Source organism: Dermacentor albipictus, chromosome 4, assembly GCF_038994185.2.
Source record: "Dermacentor albipictus isolate Rhodes 1998 colony chromosome 4, USDA_Dalb.pri_finalv2, whole genome shotgun sequence".
Taxonomy (NCBI): Eukaryota; Metazoa; Arthropoda; class Arachnida; order Ixodida; family Ixodidae; genus Dermacentor; species Dermacentor albipictus.
In genome coordinates this window covers 32,678,366-32,685,739 of record NC_091824.1, presented here as the reverse complement: position 1 = coordinate 32,685,739, position 7,374 = coordinate 32,678,366, and positions in this window count along the sequence as shown.

Here is a 7,374-nt window from a genome sequence, read left to right as displayed (position 1 = left end):
AAATGCCGCACATCGATGAGGTACCACCGTATGATGTTAACGGGGGTGAAGACAGCGTCTTCGCATTCTTTTCTCGCGACAGCTAGCGTTTGTGAAGCTGTCTCCGAAGCGACGCGCCTCTTGTGACGAGACGCGGTCACTGGCGCTACCCGGTGTGCCGAACTGGTCCTTGAGACAGTGATGCTCGAGGTACCGGTTGGCAGACCCGTACGCGTAAGCTCCCTGGTAAGGGGAACGGCACACATAGCACATTATTGCGACATATTATGAGAAATCACCCCTGAAAGTGTAGAAAACATTTTGTTTGTATACAGCAAACGGAGTTTCGTTCTTCCCCAATAATATTTTCGAATTCATGGCAAACAGGACCCGGGGCTACTGTTTCATAAACAATTTAAACAAACCATCATTCAACTGTTGGTGGAGTTGGATGCTTCAAACATTTCCATAGCTGCCATTGCGCACATACCACGTAGCTTTCCAGGGTTTTCTCCTAAAAATTCATTTGTATTTCTTTAACACACTTCACACCCTTAATATTTATAAGGCTGCCACGAAGCACTTCGCATGTGGCATATGCCTTTTATTTTACTACCCGCCATGGTTGCTCAGTGGCTATGGTGTTTGGCTGCTGAGCACGAATGCGTGGGGATTGAATCCCAGCCATGGCGACCGCATTTCGATGGTGCGCGAAATTCAAAACTACCCGTGTACTTAGATTTACGTGCACGTTAAAGAACCCCAGGTGGTCAAAATTTCCGGAGTCCTCCACTACGGCGTGCCTCATAATCAGAAAGTGGTTTTGGTACGTAAAACCCAATAATTTAATGTTTTTATTTAACTATCTTAAACGCAGTGACTGTAAGTATTTCTTTGTGTTTCGAGCTTGTAAGTTGTAATGTGTAAGTGTTTATTTTTGTTACACGTTTTTAAGTGTATTTCTTCATTTTTCCTTCACATGTCTTTCTTTTCCTTTTCGGCCCCACGCCCATCTTTACCAGATTCAATTACCTTGCTTCGCTCTCCGCACCGCCAAATCCTCCTCCTAATCCTCCTCCTCTTCCTCCTCCATTGAGGGTGATGCAGCGAGGTATTGAGCTCACAGTCAATTCCTCGCCTTCCTTTGGTACCATCAAACGAGCGTCAGCGTAGTTCAACATGCATCACGAACTGGAGCGAAATTCGGGTCGTCAACATCAATACCTTAGTTGACTTCAATGAAAAAATGGCATCTCGTACGCCCCTTCAGTAAAAATACGACAGGCGGTCGCGCTACAGAGATTGTCGCCGCTTAGCTTTTTTCTATCGCCTGTGGACTTTAACATTGAAATTGTGTCCTCTATACAGGCACGGCATGATAATAAACAAATGAATATAATCACTTTGGCACTGCAGAAGGTTAAAACAGATCGCCTCTTTACCCGATGTCTTATCACACGAAGTGTCTTCTTGGCAGAACACTTGTTTCTGTGCTTTGTGAATTTTTGGTGAAATCTTCGCTATTCGAGGTGCCTCGCCTCCCCGTCTTGCGGCCATGGACGCGGAGCTGGCCAGAAACCCGCCTGGCCAGAAGTCATCACAGCCGTCAACCGCAAGGAAGCGAGTTGGCTGCCCCAGTGACACCGAAGACACCGAGCTGTACTCTATGTCGGAAGAAGACTCATCCGACGACGGCTTCATACCCGTCCGGAGTAAGAGGGCGAAGAGAAAAATCGTCAACACAGCGCCGTCAACCCCTGCGAGCACAACGACTGTGAAGTCAGGGCCTGCGCGCTGGCCACACGTCATCATCTTTATGCCGGAAGAACCGTCAAGCAACCTACGATTGCTGAACAGGCAAGCCCTATCCGTTTTTCTGGAGTGTGCGGTGCCGGATCAAATTAAAGACATAAGAATAAATCCACGCAAGAATATACTCGCCATAGACGTGTACAACGCGAGTGCGCTTGGAAAACTTCAAGAAATCACAGTGCTAGACGGAATCAAAATGCGCCCCTTTATCCCGATCGACGACACATCCATAGCCGGTGTGATTTACGACATTGACATTGCCATTCCCAATGATGACTTACCTAGCCTCATCAAGCCGGCATACGAAATCACGATCATTACGCAGTGCGCCGTCTTGGGAATACGCGCTGCGTAAAAGTAATATTCAAGGGGGATTGTATCCCATTCCACGTCAAAGTCGGACATTTCCGACATCCGGTTCGACCATTCATCCAGAAGCCGCTTCAATGCCATCAGTGTTTCAGGCTAGGACACGTCAAAGGCGTGTGTCCCAACTCGCTACTGTGTCCCCGTTGCGCTGAACCTCATGCAGAACAGACCTGCGGTGCCACGGTCCTGAAGTGCGTCAACTGTAGCGGCCCTCACGCGGCCTCGTCGAAGGACTGTCCCCGCATCAAGAGGGAGCGCGCGGTTCTCAAGCAAATGGCCAGAGACAATTCGGCCCACAGGGAGGCAGCCGAAGTAGTCCGGTGACGGCGTCGACGTAGGCGCCATCGTACGTCTTCGAAGAAGGCGCATGCGCGAAGTGACAGTACCCACTCCACTGCGGTGCCAGTTACTCACGCCGCGAAAAGGCCCACCACTTCCACGAAAGAAGCAGAAAAGACTCTTATCTTTAGAGGAATGGCCTACGCTACCGAGCCGCTCCCTTGCGAAGGAACCTGAGAAGGTCGGGGCCCCACCTGATCCCTCTCCGGCCATGGATGATTCACCTAAAACAGACCACCAAGTCATCTCGGTGCTACGTTCTCTCGTGGAGGCCATTCGAGCAATTTTAGTGGACATCGGGACACCCTGTGCTGAAAACGCACTTAAAGTGCTGGACGCCTTAAGCCCAGTGCTTGCATCCCTCAACTAGAAAGATGGCTACCCATACCCCATCCTTCCGGAAAGAAGTCAAGGCAGCGTCCGTCATCCAGTGGAACGCCAGAGGGCTAAAATAACGAATTTCAGATTTTCGTCAGTTTGTATACACCAATCTGTTTCCACTCATCGTCATTTCTGAGCCCAACTTGTCCAAATCAATAAGACTGTCAGGATACGAATTTATCATGTCATCAACAAATCGTGCATGCAGCAAAATCGTCATTTTTGTTCGTCGTGAACTCACCTATGTTTTGCAACCAATTGCGCCCCACGACGACAATCAATATATATGCATCATAGTTAAAAAGAACAAACTCTTGTTTACTATCATAGGCGTGTATATATCGCCTTCCTGCAATTTCGATACCAAAAGATTTGCGGATATCTTGAGTGTTTGTCCCGCCCCATGGGTCATCATAGGAGATTTCAATGCACACCATCCAGCATGGGGAAGTACAAGGACAAACACAAGAGGACGAAGATTAGCAAGCATCGCCCACAACTATGGCCTTACTCTCCTGCACGATGGTAGCCCCACCTTTCTTCGAGGCGTGACATACGGCAGCTGCCTCGACCTTGCTTTCGTCTCCAACTCTCTCGCCAGATGTGTGAAGTGGTTTCCCGACATTGAGACACATGGGAGTGACCACATTCCCACCTATCTGAACATCAAAGGGTTGTCGTCTAGATCAGGCTTACGGAATACCATTCGTACGATTCAATGGGCCAACTTCAAATCTGAGATGGAAGATGCCTGCCGTGAGGGCCTACCACCTGGGTTAGAGCGAACGATTAAAATGACGATGCAAAACGCCACTCACATGATGACGATCTCTTCCACGCGGAATGATTTCGACATAGAATTAGAGCGCCTTCGAGCGCTTCGTCGCCGGGCGGAACGTCGAAATCGGCGTACAAAATCAATTCATGACCTTAGGGCAGCCAGGAGGATGCAAAAGAAGATTCAGGGTCGTATGGATAGATTAGCGTCGGAACGTTGGGCAACGTTTTGCCAGAAACTCGACTCCCGCAAGCCACTGTCTTACATTTGGAAAACGGCGCAAGGTCTGCGTTGCCTTCCGCAACGGCGTTTCCCATTCAAGGCGCTAGCGCTTTTCCAAGGGCGGCAAGACATCGATGTCGCAGAAGACTTTTGTGCGCGGATCGCAGACCAAGCGACTCGTCCAGATCCTCCAGCACGAGCTGACGTCCCCCATTCCCGTGATTGCCGCATGGACCTTCCTTTTACAATGGAGGAGCTCGAAGCGGCTCTAGCTCTCTGCAGGCGCTCATCATCTCCGGGTCCGGATGGTATATCATAGCGGGCCTTGTGCTATCTCGGAGAGTCCGCACGGATAGAGTTGTTGAGCCTTTACAACTCCTCATGGCAGGAGGGAAATGTTCCTGACGAATGGAAAGTAAGCCGCCTGGCGCCACTCTTAAAGCAGGGCAAATCCCCATTAGAACTCACCTCTTACCGCCCAATAGCGCTGGCCAGCTGTGTAGGAAATATAATGCAACGGATGATCCTTGGCCGCCTGGAATGGTACCTTGAATACTACAAGATTTATCCCATTTCCATGGCTGGTTTCCGACGTGACCGCTCTTCCATCGACAATGTAGTTGATCTCGTTTCGTATGTCCAGCACGAAAGGTCCCGTAAGCGTTTATCTGCAGCTTTATTCTTAGATGTGAAAGGGGCATACGATAACGTATTACATGAGGCTATTCTCGACGCCCTTGCGACGGTTGGCCTAGGTGGTCGAGTTTTTTTGTGGATTGCAAGCTATCGATCTGCAAGATCATTCTTTGTGTTAACTGACGATGGCCCAACTACGCGACGCTATATCAGCAGGGGCGTTCCTCAAGGTGGTGCTCTCAGCCCGACGCTATTCAACCTCGCTCTTGTTGGACTTGCTGAATACTTGCCAACTACCATCAAAATTTCAATATACGCTGACGACATCTGTGTCTGGACTTCGGCAGTCACACGTCCTCAGATACGTTCGCGACTTCAAAGAGCGGCCACTTTGACAGCGAACTACTTGTGTAAACAGGGTCTCAGCATATCACCAGAAAAATGCGCACTTGTAGCACTTACTCGCAAACCGATGACGCCTTATATCATCTCAATCAATGGGCGGACCATTTCATATGTCCGAACCCACAGATTCCTTGGCGTAATTATTGACCGAGACCTCTGTTGGAGCCCGCACGTGGCCTACATGAAACGGCGCCTGACAGCAACTTCCCAGTTGTTTAAATGCTTGACAGGAAAGACGTGGGGGATGTCAGTAGACGCAATGCTTAAACTCTACAGAGCTCTCTTTCTCGGTTTTGTAAGATATAGTCTACCTGTACTGACCAACACCTGCAAGACAAATATTCGTGTTCTGCAGACAGCACAAGCTCAAGCACTCAGAGTCTGCCTTGGTTTGTCCAGATGCACGTCAACAGAGGCAACTCTTGCGATTGCTCGGACCGTCCAATGCGAACTCACATTACGGTGGAAGCCCTGAGAACGCACATCAGACAATTTTGCACATGCCACCTATCACCACCTTGCAGCACTACCTTCAGACAGGCACCAATCATCATTCTCTAAAACTATCATCATATACAACGACAAACTTCCATCGGGCTTCACCGCTGCATCTAAACCATCGATACCCCATTGGTGTCTTATCAGCCCCACAGTCCATCTCAGTGTACCAGGAATCGGAAAAAAGTCTGAACTGTCGTCGCCTGTGCTGAAACAACTGTCTCTGCTTCTTCTGCACGAGAGGTACGCGGACAGTGAACACATTTATACGGATGGTTCCACAAACATCCAGTGTTCGTCCGGTGCTGTGGTTGTCCCAGCAAAAGCTATTACCATCAGCTTTTGGACTGACCACCCAACAACATCGACATCTGCTGAACTAGCTGCTCTTCGCGCTGCACTTCGTTTCGTCAATCGGGAGCCACCTCGACAATGGTCAATCTTCAGCGATTCAAAGGCAGCCCTACAATCTGTACTATCAGCTCTGCGTCGCGGGCCATTCGAACAGCTCGTATTCGATATTAGATGCCTACTCCATACATCACAGGAGAAAGGACACCACGTGACGTTTCAGTGGCTGCAAAGTCACTGCGGCGTCACTGGAAATGAAGACGCCGATAATGCCGCTCGGGCAGCTCTTGAAGACGCACAAGAAGAGGCCATACCACTTTCACGATCCGACGCAGCTAGCAGACTTCGAGTGCTTGCACAGGAGATCACGCTATCTCTATGGTGCCAGACCAAACAGCCAGACCAACCAGAGCAACCGTCAATACCATCTGCCCTCTTTGATGCATCTCTATATGCCAACTGGACTCCGCCGAAGAGAGGCGACTCTGCTTAATCACTTATGGCTAGGGGTGGCTTTCACGAAATCATACTCCTTCCGCATTGGAATGGCCGACAACGCTCTCTGTAATGCCTGTCTTTGCGAGGAGACGCTGGAACATATTCTGTGCGACTGTCCTGAATATAATGTTCAGCGACAGTCCCTGGCATCTGTTCTAGCGCACCTTGACAGTAGGCCATTGCTCCTCGACACGATATTCACATGCCGCCGACAGAAGACATCGCAGGTGAAGGCGACAAAGGGACTACTTCGGTTTTTGAAAGAGACGGGATTGGACAAGCGGCTGTGAGTGTGGTGTCACGTACCATGCCAGATTGATGGACTCCAATGGACGATGTGTGTGTGCTGTGCTATGTGCTCTCTCTCCCTCTCCCCCTTCCCCATCTTTAATCTCCCCCATCCCTCTCCCGTGTGTAGGGTAGCAAACCGGTTAAGCTAAACTGGTTAACCTCCCTACCTTTCCTTCTCCACTTTTTCCTTCCTTCCTTCCCTACTAATTGTCTGATGAGTCAATCAATTCATGGTGAATAGAGTTCGACTGAGTCACTGACAGACCTTTTAGTAAGGAATTAATGAAGCGATGGTTACCACGCACATTAAGATCGTGAGGAAAAATCTATAAAACGAAAAGACGAGAGAGCCAGTGAACATCTACTAATCAAACGGTCAAACCTGGACATGAAGGGTGTTTGGCTAAAGGCGTTTTTTCTCGAGTGCCATAGTGAAGTTATCACACTGGAACAACTCGGCAGACAAGGTCATAGCGGCGTAACCTAAAACATACACACAAACAGACTCACGCAAACAAACGCTAACTTCCAACTATCAGCTTTTGTTTATTGGTTGGATGTATGAACCATTTTCGTAACCTCGAGGCTTACGAAAAGGGTTCTGCTTAAATTGAGGACGACGCAACGAGCTATGGAAAGAAGAATGATGGGTGTAATGTTAAGGGATAAGAAAATAGCAGATTGGGTGAGGGAACAAACGCGACCTAATGACATCTTAGTTGAAATCAAGAAAAATAAATGGGCATGGGCAGGACATGTAATGAGGAGGAAAGATAACCGATGGTCATTAAAGGTTACCGACTGGATTCCAAGGG